Genomic DNA, 18583 nt, shown 5'->3' on the forward strand with positions numbered 1-18583 from the left:
GTACCTCCCCACCTGTGACCCCACGTCCGTGTTTATCACAGAGTGGTCACAGCATGACACTGCCTCAGCCTTGCCCAGCCAGGAAGTGAGGAGTGCTTGGTGAACCCATTCTCAAGATAAGCAGAGATGCCCATGAAACATCGAAATAGCTGCCTTTTAACTCCTCTTGACAGAATGAGTTGAACACGGCTCTGTCTTCTTAAACAGAGGGCATTAAACAGAGTTAAGAATTTTCTTGACATGACCTGAAAGGGTCATTTATTTATTCTGCAGATGTTTACTGGGGCTACATGCCAGGCACTATTCTGGGCCCTGGGGACACCACAGTGGCCTTTGAGACAGACATGGTCTCTGTCTTACAACCCAATGAATGAGAAAAGACACTCTGGAAAATAATGCCCCCATAATTAACCACAGTTAGGACACAGGCATCAATGAATATGATGTTCTAGGAATATATAAGGGGGTGGGGGGGATCCAAAGGAAAGAGAGGAAGGAAGAAAAGCTTCTTGGAGGAAGTGATGTTTAAGCTGGGATCAGAGCGAGAGTAGGGGGAAGCCAGGTGGAGGAGAAGGGAAGGAGAGAGCATTCAGGCAGAAGGAACAGCAAGTGTGAAGGGGAGGAAGCAGGAAGGAGTGTGGCTGATGGAAGCCAATGTGGCTGGAGCAGCGGCCCCATGCACAGCGGTCATTGCTCTGCACTGTTTCAGAGGTCCCCTCAAGGCTATGGCAGGGGTTGGGGAGCAGGTAAAAACACTGTCACCTGTTCTTGGAAGAGACGGGCAGATCTGCCCTGTCAAACCCCAGAGAAACACCAGCTACTCGAGGAGTGCCCTCCTGTGTGGGTGCCTGGCCACGGAACTCACCTGGGTGAAGAGGACCAAATATTGTCAGGTCCCTGCTATTCAAAACTGCCACAGAACCATCGAATTGTGGTTTGGGACCTGGAAAGCCCCAAAGAGACCCTCTAGAGCAGGACTTATGGTCCTGGCTGCACAAGAGAATCACCTAAGACACCTGGAAAAATATTTATGCTCAGACACTCTTCCAGACCAGTTAAATCAGAACATCTGGGCACTGGACTCTGACATGGATACTTTGTAAAGCTCCTAGATGACTCCAATGAGCAGCCAGCATTGAGAACCACTATCCTAGTGCAGTTGGGGTTTTTTTTCTAATTACAGATGAAATAACTGAGGCCCTTCTACACAATTATTTAGTTTAGAAATGTACCCATATTCCCATTAATCCCGAAGAAAGGGTGAAAAAAAGAGCAGTGGTCATAGAAATCTCATGTTTAAAATATGACTGAACTTGATGTTCAATAAAATATGCTTGATCCAGAAAAGCAGTATTTGAAAGGTGAACTTATAAGTTTTATTATTTAAAAGACAATAGCGTTATGGATTGTCACATGCAAAAGAATGAAGTTGGACCCCTTCCTTATGCTGTAGACAAGAATTAACTCAAAATGGATCAAAGACCTAAATGTAAGAGCTAAAACAATAAACTCTTAAAAGAAAACATAGGAACAAATCTTCGTAGCCTTGGGTTAAGCAAAATCTTCTTAGATATGACACCCAAAGCACAAGAAACAAAAGAAAAAAAAGATTAAACAGACTTCATCAAAATGACAAACTTTTGTGATGCAAATAATACCATTGAGAAAACGGAAAAAACAACCCACAGAATGGGAGAAAATATTTGCAAATCATGTATCTGATAAGAGATTTGTATCCAGAATATATAAAGAACTATTGCAACTCAACAATAAAAACACAAATAACCCCCCCAAAAAAATGGGGAAAGGATATGCACAGACATTTCTTCAAAGAAGATTTATAAACAGCCAATAAGCGCATGAAAAGATGTTCCACATCGTCAGCCACCAGCAAAATGCAAATCAAAACCAAAATGAATGATCACTTCACACCCACCAGGAAATGAAAAAACAGAGGATGTGGCGATGATGTGGAGAAATTGGAAGCTTCACGTATTGCTAGTAAGAACGTAAAATGGGGCAGCCACTTTGGAAAACAATGTATCTGCTCCTGGAAATGTTAAACATAGAGTTACTGTCTGACCCAGCAATCCCACTCCTAGGTATATATCCAAGAGAAATGAAAGCATATGCCCACATGAAAACCTGTATATGAATGCTCATGTCAGCATTGTTCATAATAGCCAAAAAATGGAAACAGCCGAAATGTCCATCAACTGGTGAATGGATAAATAAAATGTGCTACAGTTATATATCACTTAACAACAGGGATACATTCTGAGAAATGCGTCCTTAGGTGATTTTGTTGTTGTGCGAACATCATACAATGGTATAGCCTACTACACACCACGGTACTAATCTTATGGGACCATCATCATATCTGCGATCCAAATGTCATTATGCATCACAACACTGTATACCAATACAAGAAAATATTATTCAACCATAAAAAGGAATGAAGTATTAATACATACTGCAACATTATTGAATCTTGACATTATTATACTAAGTGAAAGAAGCCAGTCACAAAAGGCCACATGTTGTATGATCTCATTTACATGAAATGTCTCGAACAGGCAAATCTATAGAGACAGAAAATAGACGAGTGGTTGCCTGGGGCTGAGAAGGTGGAGGGAGATAGAAAAGCACTGCTAATGGGTAAAAGATTTCTTTTTGGGGTGATGAAAGTGTTCTAAAATTGATTGTGGAGATAGTCGGCACAACCCTGGGAACATATTAAAAACCATTGAATTGCACAATTTAAATGAGTGAATTGTATGGTATGTGAACTATATCTCAATAAAGCTGTCTTTAAAAATCCATGTTATATCCCACTTCTTTATTCTGACTCAGATTGGATTGCTGCTTTCTCACATTTCATGTTTTCCATTCTTTTCCTCTTTACATGTTTATGTCCCACTCATCTGTCTGGATTTATTTCTTATCTCTGGTCTGGCACATGTGTGTGCTCTCTCTCCTTCCTCCCTCCTCCCTCCCCTACTTCATTTCTGTCTGTCCAAGAAAGGAATTCCAGAAAATTCTCAGAAGTGCTGCCTTTGCAGACTTGCTCTCACAGGGAGCTGGTAAGTCACCAGGCAAGTGGCTTTCCAGTGACTCAGAGAGCTTCAGGACTTTCCCCTTGTCACAATTATGCATTACACAAGAATATTTTACACATGATATAGATTACATCTTCAAAGGAAAAAAGGGGAGGCCTCCTAAGACAGATGGAGCCTGCGACCAAGTTGATTCCCCGGGAAGGGGAACAGTTTAGGAAAAACTTTTCTGAAATCTTCTCTTACTCAGGTACCCTATCCTCTAAAGAGAGCCAACTAGAGTAAGCCAAATAATGACAGTGGAGACGTCTGAAGAAAGCAGGAAGACTGAGTTCCCCAAGTGTGGCAGACTGCATTTTCCAAAAATGGCTACCGCAGTATTTCTGATCCCACATTTTCTTCCAAAGTTTTGGACAATCCTCTTACAAAAGGCAGAGTCTAATTCCCCTCCCTTTGCATATTACTCAGCCTCAGGGTCTTTCTTCTAAGGAACAGAATCCAGCAGAAGAGATGCTTGGTGGTTCCCGATGCTGGGTTAGAAAAGTTGATACACTTCCATCTCCTTCTCTCTCTCTCTGTCTCTCTCTCTCTCTCTCTGTCTCTCTCTCTCTCTCGCCCTTGGGACTCAGCATCCTTGTTATGAGAAAGCCAAGGCCACATGGAGAGGCCACATGTGTGTGTTCCAGCCAACAGCAAACTAAGATCTCAGCCCACAGCCAGCATTAACCGCCACACGAGCGAGGGCCGGGGGAGGGAGGGAGCTTCCCATGATTTCAGTTCCCAGCCTCCACACCCACCCAGCTGACAACGAGTGGAACAGAGGCGAGCTATCCCCATGGAGAACTCCCTAAATTGCAGATTCCTGAGATATTAGTTACCTATTACTGCATAACAAATTTCCCCTTAACTTTGTGGCTTGAAAGAGCATTAATTTTCTCACAGCCTCTGTGGTTCAGGAATCTGGGCTTGGCTTAGCTGGGTCCTCTGCATCAGGTTCTTTCAAGGACTGCAATCAAGGTGTTAGCTGGGGCTTCCCTCACCAAGGAAGGCTACCTGTCCGAGCTCACTCATGTGGTTGCTGGTAGGATTCAGTTCCTTGGAGCCTATTGCATTATCACCTTCAGTTCCCTATCACGTGGGCCTCAAGTCATGTGGTCGATTGCTCCAAGCAAGTCAAGAAGACAACAGAGTGAATACGGGGGCAAGATGGAAGTCACCGCCTTACAACCTAATCACAGAAGTGACAGTCCATCACTTTTGCCATATGCTATTCATTACAAGCAAGTCTCTAGGTCCAGCCACACATAAGGGGAGAGGGTTACACACGGGAGAAGCTGCTTTTGCACTGAGCAAAATTAATGTCTTGTTGTTTTAACCCACTAAGTTTGGGGATGGTTTCTTATACAGCATTAGATCACTGGAAAACACCAAGGGAGAGAAAAACTGTATTCGCTGAATATTTGCTATCTACCAGGATCCTTTCACAGGGGGCAAAAGTGAGGCTTAGAGAGGTTTAGTGACCTGCCACAGCTATGAGTGGCAGAATGAGGATGAAAACCAATCTATCAGATTCCACAGCCCGTGACTTTTTTACTTATCCACTCTACTTCCTGTCCTTTGAAGAGAAACAATCCCAAACCATTTGAATATCAAATAGTGCTTTACCCATGGCTTTTCCCCCAAAATCCCTAAATGGAACAAGCAGAGATTATTTCTAGGTGCACTCCTCCACCCACACCCCTTCAACTCCCCATTATGAAAAACTCTCCTCTAATGCAAATTCTGTAGTTTATGAAGCTGGCAAGACTAGCTCAAGATGATTAGCTGGATTTTCCTCCATAAAAACAAGCTCTCTGGAATACTATTGCTTGCCCATGGTGAGGACATAGATTCCAGGAAGTTGCTTTCAAACACTAGAAAAAGAACATGAGGCAGACATCTGGTAGAGCAGAGAAGAATGTAAAATTCAAGGGCTCCTGCTGTTGGGGTCTCTACACACCCTCTCCCCGCCCCCCACTAGTCCCTGCAGATGGGGTTCAGGTTGAACACATAACAAAACTTTGTGTTCATTGATTCAAGGTTCCAGGATAGGGGGGAGGCTGACTTCTCACTATAAAACTTTCTGTACAGTTTTTAAATATATAATGTGCATGTTAATTACCTCTTTAAAAAACTTGTTTAAAAACTACCCTCAGATGAGAGATTTCTACTAAGGGAAATGGAGACATTCGTCAGAATGAGTTCGATGATAGCTGTAATCTCTCAGGTGCTGATTCTGGGCTGCCTGCAGGTGGTCAGGACCATGCTCTAAGCGTCCGAGTTCCATCCTCACCTGGGAACTCAGCCGAGACAGAAAGAGCAGACAGACGGTCTCTTCAGGGGCACCCTGCCTGCTGGGGAGACAAGGAAGGTTTTTCCAGAAGCAGTAGATAACGCGAAGCTAAACCCTCAGGGGTGGAATGATATCCTAAAAGATGAATCAGATCAGAAGGATGACTCCACACTTCTGTGGTCCCTAGTGATAATGATGGTAAAAAGAAGAATTACTATTTATTAATTGGAGTGCTTAGGCCATCAACATTTAATTTAATTATTGATATAATTGGAATTAGGTCTACCGTTTTATTATTTGTTACGTTTGTCTTCTCTGTTCTCCCCTTTCTTTACAAATTCAGATTATTCAAATATATTTTAGAATTCCATCTCAATATATCCTTTGGCCTTTTAACTAGAACTATTTGCATTATTTTTTAGAGGTTGCACTAGGGTTTATAGTATACACTCTTGATTTTTCACAGAGTTAATATTATACCATTTGACGTAAGACGTAGAAACTTTACAACTGCATAGTTCAATTTATCCCGCATACTACACCAACCACAGCACTGTTTATGCTGTAGTTGTGATGTCTTACACCTACATGTACTGTAACCTGCAAGAAATACTATGATTTATTTTTTGAATAATCATATCTATTTTAAAGACATTGAGAGAAAAAATAGTTTTATATATTTACTGATATTTATCATTACGGATGTTCTTTATTCCTTCCTGGAGGTCCAAGTTTCTCTCTGGTATAATTTCCCTTCAGCCTGAAGAATTTGCTTTGCCCTTCTTCCAATGAAGATCTGCTGGCAATGTAAAAGAATGTCTGTTTTGCTTTCTTTTCTGAAAGACATATTTGCTGGGTATAGAATTCTTGGATGACAGTTTTTTCTTTTGGATCTTTAAAGATGTCATTCCACTATTTTCTGGCCTCCATGTTTTCTCATAAGAAGTTGGTGGATGTCAAAACTATTGTTGCCCAGTATGTCATGTGCTGTTTTTCTCTGGCTGCTTTCAAATATTCTTTTTATCTCTAGTTTTCAATATTTTGACTATAAGGTACCAAGATGTGGTTTTCTTTACATTTATTCTGCTTGGGGTTCACTGGGTTTCTTGACTCTACAAGTTTCTGTCTTTCTCCAGATTTGGGAAATTTTCAGTCATTATTTCTTCAAATATTTTTTCAGCTCCATTCTGTCTCCCCTCTTCCTCTGAGACTTCAGTTAAATGTATGTGAGGCCTTTTGATATTGTCCTACAAATCCTGAAGGCTTTGTTTATTTTTTTCAATCTCCCTTTCTCTTTCTTCTTCAGATTGGATAATTTCTATTGATGTACTTTTACATTCACTGATTCTTTTTTCCGTCAGCTCCCTTCTACTATTAGTCCCAAGAGTCAGGCTTTTCACTATTGGAGAAAGAAGTTGCCAATAAGCTAGAGAGGAAGGCTAGAATGAACCCTGTTATACTTGATTAGTGTTGGAGATATCAGTAGAAACTCGTTTATCATGATGATGATAGAGAAAGAGAGGGGTTCACGTGAGTTAGTGTACATACCTACATTCATAACTCTGTTTACTGAGAAGATTTAGAAACAGTGACACCCCAATAGCAATGAGCACACCTAGTGCCCAGATCTTGGTTCCTAATTACCATTCTCCAGTGAAAGGAACTAAGGCTCCCTGGAGAAATGGTTGATTCCAGGGCTGGGGCAGAAAAAATACAAGATGAACTTTGAGCATCCTATGGTACCAGAAAGTAAGGAAGGACTCAAAAAAAAATTATAGGGGCATGTCAAAGGACACAAGCCACTCTGAAAAGGCTCCTAATAGATTAGCATTGAATTATATCCCAAATAACAAAATAAATATATTTTAGTCTATACAGATGTAAATAAATGATTGAATAAAAATAAATAAATGGGGGAGATGAGACACCTCCTTCTTCATAAGAATTCCAACTAATAAATTTAGAATGAATGAGGGAAATAGAAAACCACCATTAGAACATCACAGTGACAATTTACTGCAGGCAAGATCCACCAATGAAGGCTAAAATCTGTACATGAAAGTTTAAGGAAAAACAGGATATAGCTTCAAAATATCTCCCTCAAAATATTTGTTAATTAGCGTGGTGGAATATGTTCACTAATCCTTTGATATGTCTCTGTCCAGGAGATGGACCTTAATTTCTCTCCCTATGAATGTGGGCTGGATTTAGACTTTTTTCTAACAAATAGACGATAAAGAGAGAAAAATACTAACTGTATAGTAGAGAAACCTGGAAGACACCACCTTAACCAAGTGCTCAAGGTCAACAGCCCCAGTAATAAGCCATATCGACATCATGTACCCTCTGATATGATGCAAGGAGAAGGACAGGTCTCCTCTGTGGTAGGCTTCCTCAAAATCAATAACATCGCTCTAATCGTGGGAAAGCATTAGATTCATCCAAATTGTAGGAAACTACAAAATATCAGACCAGTACTCCTAAAAAGTTTCAGGGTCATGAAAAACAAGGAAACACTGGAAAACTGTCACAGACTGGAGGTAACTAAGATAAATGTGAAAATTAATGCAACGTGGTGTCCCAGATCGGGTCCTGGAACAGAAAAGGAACCTTGGTAGAAAAACTGGGAAAAACCTGCCCTTTAAGATGTGAAACATTTTGAGCATCAGGACTATTATTCTACTCCCAAGATCTCAGTATAAAGCTTTCAACACTGACTTCTTGATGTGTTCAAGTCAGGCACGACAATAATAATAACAGCTGCCATTTAGCACATCTGAAATGTATGCCAGATACTCAATTCGGGACTTTACATACAGTTTGTCATTTAATCCTCCCAACAACATCATCAACTCCATTTTACAGGTGAGATGTTGAGCGCAGAGAAGTACAGTAATTTGCCCAAGGTCACACAGCTAGTAATTGCAGGGGCCAATTGAACCTGGGGAGTTTGGCTTCAGTACTCACACTCTAACTATTATGCTAGGTCTGTGGGAGTGTTGAAGGAATTATTGCCCTGAGGAATTAGGAAGCTCCATTACAAGAATACTTTGAATCATCAAAAACAAGAACCACAAAATATTGGAGGAAGAAATATTTAGATGATTCTTCCTAAAGCAGCACAATCTATACCCTTGTCTCCCAAGCTTTAGTCATCCTCCAGTCACCTCCTTGATTTCGGCTGTGGCTGACATAACCTGTCCCCTTAGTCACTCAATATCTTTTAAATCAACTTGATGGTTTTTGCCTAAGCAAATTATTTAAAAAGGAAAGTGACCTCATGTCACTATTGTAAATGGAAAAACAGTATCATTTACCTTAAGTAAACGGTAACCTAAAAATAAATACCATAGCAACAAAACAACGTCAGTAAATTACAGTTAGATGCCACTGCTGGCCCAAGGCCCTGAGCCTGAATGAGCCCTGTTCTCTCTTTGCTGAAACAGGGGAGACTGAGCAAATGTTAGAGTGGTCTTTATGATGGACCAGCACCAAAAAATAATCAGAACAGTTACCAAAAACACTGAAAAAAGGAATAAAGTCTTCTCTGTAATTTGGGATTCGTTGACAGAAACCCCAAAAGAACAGTGGCTTAAACAAAATAGAAACTTATTTCTATCTCACATAAAAGTCCAGAGGTAGGTGGACTAGGGCTGGCATGACACCTCTCGGTCACCTTCTGTCTTGTGGTCCCATCAGGTGTCATTTATAAGGTCACTTCAGGGCCCAAGATTGCTGCTCCAACACCGGCCATCACATCTGCTTTCCAGAGAGCAGCAAGAAGGAAAGGGGAAGAAAAAGGAACACCCTTGCTCTTCAAGAACACTTCTTCAAACTTTTGCTTGCATCCCATTGGCTAGAACTTAGTCACATAGCCAGGGAGACAAAGAAATGTTGTTTTTGTGTTGGGCAGCCTCATGCCTAACTTAAAAACAAGCGGGGGAGGGGGGAATTCTATTATTAGAGAAAAATAGGGAAATGGATAGGCAATAGTAGTCTCTGTGATTTTGTATTTCTCCCTCCTGCACCAGTCTGCCTCCAGGATTCACCTTAGATGGAACACCTAAGTCCAAGCCCAGACCTTAAGCAGACCTTTCCACCTGCCTCCGGAGTTGACCTTGACCCCGCTGCTCCCATGGACACCTTCTGAGTACTTCTCTTTCCCCACTAAGGTTACATTTTGTTGCTAGGCCCCTTAAAGCCTCTCCTACCCCCTGAATCCACCTCTTACAAGCCGCCTGAGCTAGGCGGGCTGTGATATGACCCAGCACCATTATGGAGGAGGGAGCACTGATTGGGGAGTCGGTCAGACCCTGGTTTGCCCCTCACCAGCCGAGCTGGCCGTCACTGATTCACTCTCTGAGACTCTTTCTCATTGAGCCTGACACCACAGCGCCAGAGGCAGAGGTTCTGGCCATGGCTCGAAGAATTCACGGCCCCAGATAGAGTTATGGGCTGTAAGATGCTCAAGGCATTTCACATCTTGAAGGGAAGGTATGCCACATTCGACACAAAGACACAGATGAAAGTTGTTCTCAACATGAGCATGTATATAAAATTGCCAAGGACGGTCTTGGCAACTACCAGCAAGTTGAAGACGGAACCCCTATTATATCAGATGACCTGAAATTATAATCTGCAGAGGGAAGATGTAACATGACCATGGGAGGCAGGAAAGATATGGGGCACAGCTGTTGACAACCTCAGAGACGGGTCATAGGTGCTGGGGCCGCTGCCCACCTGGGCCACAGAGACTGGGGTCACCACTCCACTGTAGGGCTACGACAGCAAACTGGGGACCCCCTGGACCACTGGTTCTCTACATTTTCAAAATCAAAGACATCTTTTAATAAGCAACACGCCAATAGACTTTTGTTTTAAGAGTTGCTTGCTGATTAAATCGTACAAATTCAGAATTCATGCTTCCTATATTTTTCATTTAAGATGCATATCTGCTGGTCAGAGGGTCTGGGGAGCATGGGCAAAATTACAGGACCAAGCTGAGCAGACAGCTGCTTGATATTTGCCTCCTGCTCAGGCTCATGCTGGAGAAAAGTCCATCACTTAAGCTGGGAGTTTAAAAACACCAGAAATAGCTGGTGAGCCAGCCTCACTCTCGCCACCTTTCACCATCTTTGCTGGTCTCCAGTCTTCTTCCGGTTCGGAAAGAGCTAATCTTCCCATCCAATCTCCTCAATTTACTGGTGGGAAAACCGGGGCCAAGGAGGAGAATTGGCTTGGCCAAGGCCACACAGCTATGGATGGAGAGATGGAGATAGAACCGTGTTCAGACCTCCGGACCAGTGGCCACCATCCTCCCCACTTCTACACTCCCCATTGCTCACCTCCAAAACTCCAGCCAACAGTCTGACAGCACAGTGTGGGAACCAGCTTGGCAGAATCACAGACAGGAAGAGGGACTGCTCCCAAAGAAAGTTTAGAATCATCCACACCCAATGATATAAAGCAGAAAGGACGCCCGGATCAGAAGGCCAAGGCTACGCCAAAATGCCATAGGTGCCATAAATTAAGCAGCCAAACATGCCAGACTCGTTATAATTACCCAGCATGCTGACAGCGTGTCTGAAGGCTGCAGTCTTTATGACGGGTCCCATGACACTAATCTGGCTTGTGATATGATCTCGTAGGGATGATAAGTGAAAGCACTATTTTCCCCAAACACCGTCCAGATCAAGCTCAGGAACAGACCACCCAGAAAGCAGTCGCAACCTGTCACGCTTAATAGAAGAATAAATTGCGATGTGTTTTTATTCCCAGCTCCTGATGAAATCACTGACTCCCTCATATAGAGTGTCAAACCAGCCTGTGACGCTGTCAGAGAAATCAGGCGTTAGCTCAGTTTCTTAGCAGCTGCGTGACCTTGAGTAAGCCACAGCTCTCAGGGGTCCTCAGTTCCTCGGTCACGGGGTGGTAATATTAATCCCTGTTCTAGTGTGCTAGGGCTGCCCGAACAAGACACCACGGACTGGGGAACCGAAACAACGGAAATGCAGCGTCCGTCAGTTCTGGAGGCTGGAAGTCCAAGATGGAGGTTTCATCGGAGTTGGTTCCTTTCAAGGGCTGTGGGAGAGATTCTGTCCCACGCTTCTCCCCTCGCTTCTGGCAGTTGGCTGGCAATCTTTGACGTTTCTTGGCTTGTAGATGCGTCCCCCTCCATCCCTGCCTTCACCTTCCTGTGGCGTTCTCTGTGTGTGTATGAATATAACTCCCAATTTTCCCTTTTTATAAGGACACCAGTCATATTGGGTTAGGGCCCACCTTAATGACCTCACCCTAACTCATCACGTCTGCAATGACCCCACTGCCAAATAAGGTCACATTCTAAGGTCCTGGGGGTTAGGACTTCAATGTATGAATTGGCAGAGATCGCAATTCAACATGTAACCATCCACGTCCCCGCCATCTCAGCACAGACTGTAAGGGGCACGGAAGGCCACACATGTGAAAGTGCTTAGAGGCAGATAAAGCAGACAGGATGGAAGAGGCTGTGTGGTCTCGTCAGGCATGGGGATGCTGAAATGTCATTGTAATGCCTCCGAGAGGCAGGAGCCTAGAGGTGCCATGGGTTCATGGCCGTTCTGGAGAGCTTGGCAGAGAGCCCAGGGGAGCAGGTGACCCATGTTTCCCTGAAATGCTTCCAATAAAAAAGGCAAACCCCAGAAAGTGTTTCACAGAGGCAGGGCGTCTCGGTTGGTCTGCAGCTGACTGAGGAGCTTTCGGCTTCTTTCCTGCCTCCTCCAAGGGTCTGCTACAATCTACAGCAAATTTGCTTTAAATGGCACTCTTTCGGTGCCCCCCTCCATGCACGTTAGAATTGAAACAGAAAGGACCGATGCTAAAAGAATTCAGTTCCCCACGTAGTTTAGGGTGGGTGGATAGAGGGTTGCCACTTCCTGCTGCCACGTCAAAATATGATCTGGTCACTCTGGGCAAAGTAGCCTAGTTCCTCGTAGGATGAGGGCCACCAGCCCCCTGAACGGCCCTGCTCACCTCCTTGGCCTCATGGGCCACCGCCTCTTCCTCCCTGGCTCCCTCTGTCTTGTGGCACGGAGAGTGGGAGGAACTTGTCCAAGGTCCAGGAGTCCAGTGGCAGAGCCAGCATTCAGACCCAGCCGGTCTGGCTCCTAAACACCATGTTTCCCTGCATCAGGCGGAAGCTGGGCCACCACCCGGACCAAAGGGCTCGGATGGAGGATGTGGTGTTGAGGAAAGGACTCTGGGAGAGAGGCTCGGCCTCAGGGAAGGGTGGAATTTTCCACTTTGTGATTTAGAGTTTTCCAACAAAGTGCCTTGAAGAAGGGGGACCAGAGCTGGAGAAAAAAGACTCGAACCCGGGACAGGCGAACCATCTAGAGCAGGGAGGATCCTTCACGGCCCTCTCCCTTTGGGGAAGCCTAAGTAGCTTTCTTCATCAACTGATTGATTTCATTGGAAAACGTATCAAACGTACAGATGAAGACAGAAAATAAAAATCAACCCACTACGTGGCTTTATCAAATTTAACACTAAGCCACATATGCTTCAGATTTTCACTGTTAAGAAATGGAACAACAGGGGCTGGCCCAGTGGTGTAGGGGCTAAGTTCACATCACGCTCTGTTCTGGTAGCCCAGGGTTCAGAGGTTCAGATCCTGAGTGCGGACCTACACACCACTTGTCAAGCCATGCTGTGGCAGCATCCCATATACAAAACATAGAGGAAGATTGACACTGATGTTAGCTCAGGGCTAATCTTCCTCACCAAAAAAAGAAAAGGAACAACAGGGGGAATTAACACTTCTATGATCATTCCCCTTCTCTTAGAAGAAACTGCTATCATAAAATTGGTGTTTATCATTCCCATGAACATTTTTTTACTTTTAATACACATTCATGCATCCATACACAGTTTATAGTACTGATTTACATTCCTAAAACTGCTCAGTGGCGTCACACTGGACATTCCTCGTGCCAATTGTCTTTTCCACTCAGCCTCAGCTCTTTGAGATGTATCCATGTTGATACATGTGGCTGTAGTTCATTCATTGTAACTACTGTATCGATAGGTGACAATTTTTTAAATTTGTTTCCTGGTTGTTTCTCTCTTTTTTTTGCTGTTGTTACAAATGATCTTACAAGAAGATTCTTGTGCTACAAGGCTCCCACGCTCCTCTGCAGCATCGACCTAGAAGAGGGATGCCTGGGTCATGGGGCAGAAGCACCTTCAGCTCGTCTGGCTATTGCCAAACATCTCTTAAAAGTGGTTCTACCAATTTATATTTCCACCTGTAAACATTTGAACTCACTACATCCTCGCCTATATTTGGTATTATCAGACTGTTAAATTTTTGCCAAGCTAATGGGTATGAAATGAGGTCTCACTAGGATTTTGATTTGCATTTTCTCTTTTTAGCGATGAGATTAAGCATCTTTTTATGGCCTTATTCTACCAGCCTGAATCTTTCGGTACCTCCCCACAGTGAGATTCAAGGGGAAGTGCAGCATAGCCTGAACTCAAATCTTTGTCCTGGCTCTCAGTAACTCCAGAAATTCTCCTAACCCTCCGTAAGAAATTCCCTGTTGCCTGAACAGTCTGGAGGAGTTGATCTGGTGGGGCCAAAGGGAAAGAGTAACAGAGGGGAAGAGGCCTGCCCCACTCCATCCATCCACCCATCCACGGAATGATTGGAGTCCAGCACGGCACCCCTGGTGGTGACCTATGACACGGGTGGGCAGGCTACTACAGAGCTCATCAGGGCTGGCACAGGAGCCCACTCCTCTGCAGGAGCCTCGTGGAGAGGATGTGAGCAAGAGAAACAGTAAGATCAGGAGACTATTGCCCTCCTGAGCAGAAACCACAGGGAAATTCTATGTGATATATTTTAAGTAAACTCTGTTGAAATACAACAGACAGATAGAAAAGTAGGCAAATTCTAAGTGTCCAGCCCAGAGAATTTTCATAAAGTGAACCTATTTGTGTAACCACCACTCAGATCTAGAACAGAATATCACCAGCACCCCAAAAGTTCCTCTCATCTCCCCTTCCAGTCACTACCCACCCTCCCTTCCAAGGGAGGGGCACGTATTTTTTTTTAAATATGTTGTTCTGGCTGTTGGAGGGTATGAGAGCCGAAGTTGTCCGGATTTTCCCTTAAATCTCACTAGGGAAGCTACTTAAAGTCTTAGGTCATCACAATACCATATGAATTTTAAAATACTTGAGCACATAGCCCCCAACCATAGCAAGGTCTCTGAGGTCCCCTGCTTGGGGCCTTCTGGATGGAGGGAGGTGGGAGGTTGGGATGGGGGTGGAGCCCTGGGGTGGGGAGTGGCTCAGGCCAGTGATGATTTACTAACTGGCAAGAAAGTATTCTGATATTTTAACATCCAGCATGGACTTGCTGGTGTAGAGTGAAGTGTCAGCAAAGGTTGCAAGTGAGAGAAGCAGATCCATGAAGAGGCTTCTGCAGTAGAGGCGAGAGAGGGTGGCGGCTTGGCATGGCTGTGGAGACAGAAAGAAATGAATGGATTGTCAGTATATCTTGGTGGAGGAATTCACAGGACCTGGAGATGGACTGGATGAGGGGATGCCGGTGAAGGAGGTGTGCAGGACAAAGCCCGGGTTTCTGGTGTGGGCATCTGGGTGGAAGCCAACACCGTTTACCAAGATGAGGTCGCCTAAAGGAGGACCAGCGTTAGGGTGAAAATCATGAGTTCTGCCGTGGACACGTTAGAACTGAGAAATCACTGAGCCCAGCATGTGGAAATATCAAGTAGAGAATTCGAAATAGGGTTTTGGAGCTGAAAGAAAGCTCTGGATCAATGGCCTATGGAGGCTACTTAAGACCATGGATGTAAATGGGATTCCTAAGGAGAGAGAACCAAAAAGGACCTAACCAGTTATTGTTAAATAGTTTCTGAGTGGGTTAATGATATTGAGGCTATTTTTAGGAGTCCTTATCTTTTAGACAAATAGATTGAGATGTTTACATATAAAATGATATGAAGTATGGGATTTGCCTAAAAGTAAACTAGGGGAAGAATGAGTATTATGAATACTTAGGCCATAAGTTGGTAATGGTTGAAGAGGGGTGATGAGTACATAGGGGTTCATTATACTATTCTTTCTGTTTTTATATATGCTTGAAATTTTCTATACAGCAAAGGTTTAAAGGAAAACAAGGACACAACACAGAACCTTGAAGACGTCCAGCATTCAGCAGTCAGATGGAGGAGGTAGAAAAGGCTGCAGAGGAAGCAGAAGTAGCCAGGGGGCAGGGAAGAAAGTCAACCAGCAGAGGGGAGTCTGACACTAACGGGAGAGAGGGACTGAAGACGGAGCAAGATGGCAGCTGGCCTGTTAGGGACTCAGAGGGCAAGTCAGATGGACGTTTAATTGTGCATGATGGATTTAGCACCATGGAGGCCGTTGGTGACCTTTGCAAATACAGTGCCAAGAAAGCAGGTGCAGTGTCAGAAATCTACACAGAGTGAGCCGGGGACCAGGGGAGGTGCAGGAGGACCGGAGAATGTGTAGACGCCTCTTCTGTGTCTGTGTCTGTGTCTTCTGTGACTGTGAGTGAGAATAAAAGTCAAGGAGTTGGGGAGGGTTTTCTTTTGCAAGGGGAGAGACAGTATTTTGATCCAAGCTTGAATCAGGGGAGTGAGGCTCTGAGCCGCCCATCATCCACTGTCCCAGGAGAGACGGGGGAAGCCATGCAGAGCAGGCAGACGGCAGACTTGGGGGCCAGTGCCCATCTACGGCTGTTCTTCCCTCCTCTTGGAGCAGGACACTTGGCCACCAGATGCCCAGGAGTGGAGGGCACATAGGAGAGTTGAGGGGAGTGGAGTCGGCTTGAAACAGTCGTGGAGAATAAGAGAGTGAGCTTGTTGAAGAAATCCCGCATGACCGCCCCTTTCCAGTCACCACCTTGTGAACGCAGGTTTTAATTCTTGCTTTAAACTCTGAAGCCGGGACTGTTAATTGACGTTGCAGGAGGGCCCAGATGAGAGAGCCATGGAGTAAAACAGCACTGCACTCCAGTTGGAAGTCACATGACACCGAAGAGAGGGAACCCATCTCCTTCAGAGCTAGGGACCCCCTCTGAGCAAGAGACATGGTCAGAATTGACTCAAGACAAGGCCCCATGAATGACAAATACTCCTGAGCTTAGCAACAGCTGTGAAGATGCCCTAATTCCACAGTGAAGAAATCAGGGTGAAGTAGCCAATGAGATAGGCTCGCTTCACCACTTCTGTGATTTGCTTTTTTCTGTTTATTTCACGGGTAAACATCTTTACCATATTCTCTTTTCCTATAAACTGTATATATATGATATGGCAGAAGAAAAAAGGTGGGTGACTTTTTTTGGTTAACTACTATTACTTATCTCCTGATTTTTCTTGATTTCTTAAGAGAATTAATCTTGCCAAATATTTTTCATCACCTCCCCTTTTAAATTCTGATACATCCCCTCACCGGCTGTCTCTCCCCAGGCTGGCATTGCCCAGAAACGCATAGGGCTACAATGTTAAAAGTAAAAACAACCACGAGCTGAGCCAACCCTAATGGCCTAGTGGTTAAAGTTCAGTGCTCTCACGGCTTTGGCGGCCCAGGTTTGTTTACTGGTTGAGGCGACATACACCACCTGTAGGTCAGGAGCCATGCTATGGTGGCAGCTCACATCGAAGAATTAGAATGACCTACAACTAGGATACACGACCATGTACTGGGGCTTTGGGGAGGAAAAAAAAACAAAGAGGAAAATTGGCAACGGATGTTATCTCAGGGCGAATCTTTCCCTGGAAAAAATAAATAAATAGCTACGAGCTTTTATCTGCATAGTGCCCTGCTCTTTCTAAGCCATGTCTTCAGCCTCAGCTAACTGGAGCTTCAAACGAGCTCATGCTCCATGAGGTTGGCAGGACAGGCAAGACATTTACCAGATGAAGAACCTGGGAGCCTGGCAGGAGACGAGATTTGCAAAGACTATCAGCTTATTAAAGGCAGAGTTTCGACCTGAGTCCATCATCTCAGGCTCCCAGGTCGGGGCTCCGGGAGTCAACGGTTGGGGTCAGAGGAATGAGAAGCTGGGGCATGGCGGACAGAACACCAGGATGAGACCTCTCACCAGCGCACACTGGCGGTTCCTGGGGCGCCCTCTCCTGGTGCCGGCATTCTTAACGGGCCCAGCCGGCTATGAACAGGAGGTCTTCTCCTCCTCCAAAGACAGTGGCCCTCTCAGGGCAGAAAGCTGTGAAAAGCACCTTCCTCGCCAGAGAAAACCAGAGGCCTGCCAAGCTCGGCCATCGCTCAGTCGTGCTCCAGCCCAGAACAGGACTTCACTTTTATGGAGCCATGAGCAAAGGGCCAAAGAAAACAATAGTGGGACCCCCTCCCCTGGAAGCCAGCCCCCTGCCCCCAGCCCCTCACAGCAGCCCACTCCTCTGTGGAGGGACAGTGACGGTTGTGTGACTCATTCCTCCCCAGGGAGCAGCCTGTGGAGGAAACGGCCAAGGAATACACGGGAGGAGCTCCGCATGGACGATCTCAGGAAGGTCCTGGTCTCCAGGAAGGAAAAACAGAAGGACTGAAATCACCACGGTTGGCAACAGCACCGATCTCCAGGGCATGTGGGCACCTGGTGAGCGGCGTGAGGGAAAGACCGTGAGGGCAAGGGGGCGCGTGCTCAGCTGCACTAGGGAGCCCGTTTTCCTGGTCATGGCCGGGACACTTCCTCCAACCTGGTGGTAGGGACAAGGATGGAGCTGGACCTAACGGTCCTGTCTTCTTCTACAAACACAAGATCTTGTGACCATCTACCTGGCCAGGAGCGACCAACCCCATCACGTCCATAGGCGTCAGTACCTGTGGAGAGAATCGGGTAGATTTCGCTCGCCCCAGACTAACATGTTTAAGGGCTTTCATTATGGACCTCCTACCAAAAGAAAAGTCTGAGGGCTGATTCTGCTCTATACCAAACCCCACCTTTGCAGAAAATAGCACATAAGGGAACGATACAAACAAGAAACAATGCAGGCATTCAAACCCTGCTCTCTTATTGCCAGAGCCCACTGAATCTCAGTCCCAGACCCGCAAAGGTTTTCTCTGTACACACACCTTGCCTCTTGGTGTCGGCACAGTCAGGAAAGAACGACAGTGCCGGCAGTGTGGGGCTCCCTAGAAGCTCCCAGGT

This window comes from Equus caballus, chromosome 8, assembly GCF_041296265.1.
Source record: "Equus caballus isolate H_3958 breed thoroughbred chromosome 8, TB-T2T, whole genome shotgun sequence".
NCBI lineage: Eukaryota > Metazoa > Chordata > Mammalia > Perissodactyla > Equidae > Equus > Equus caballus.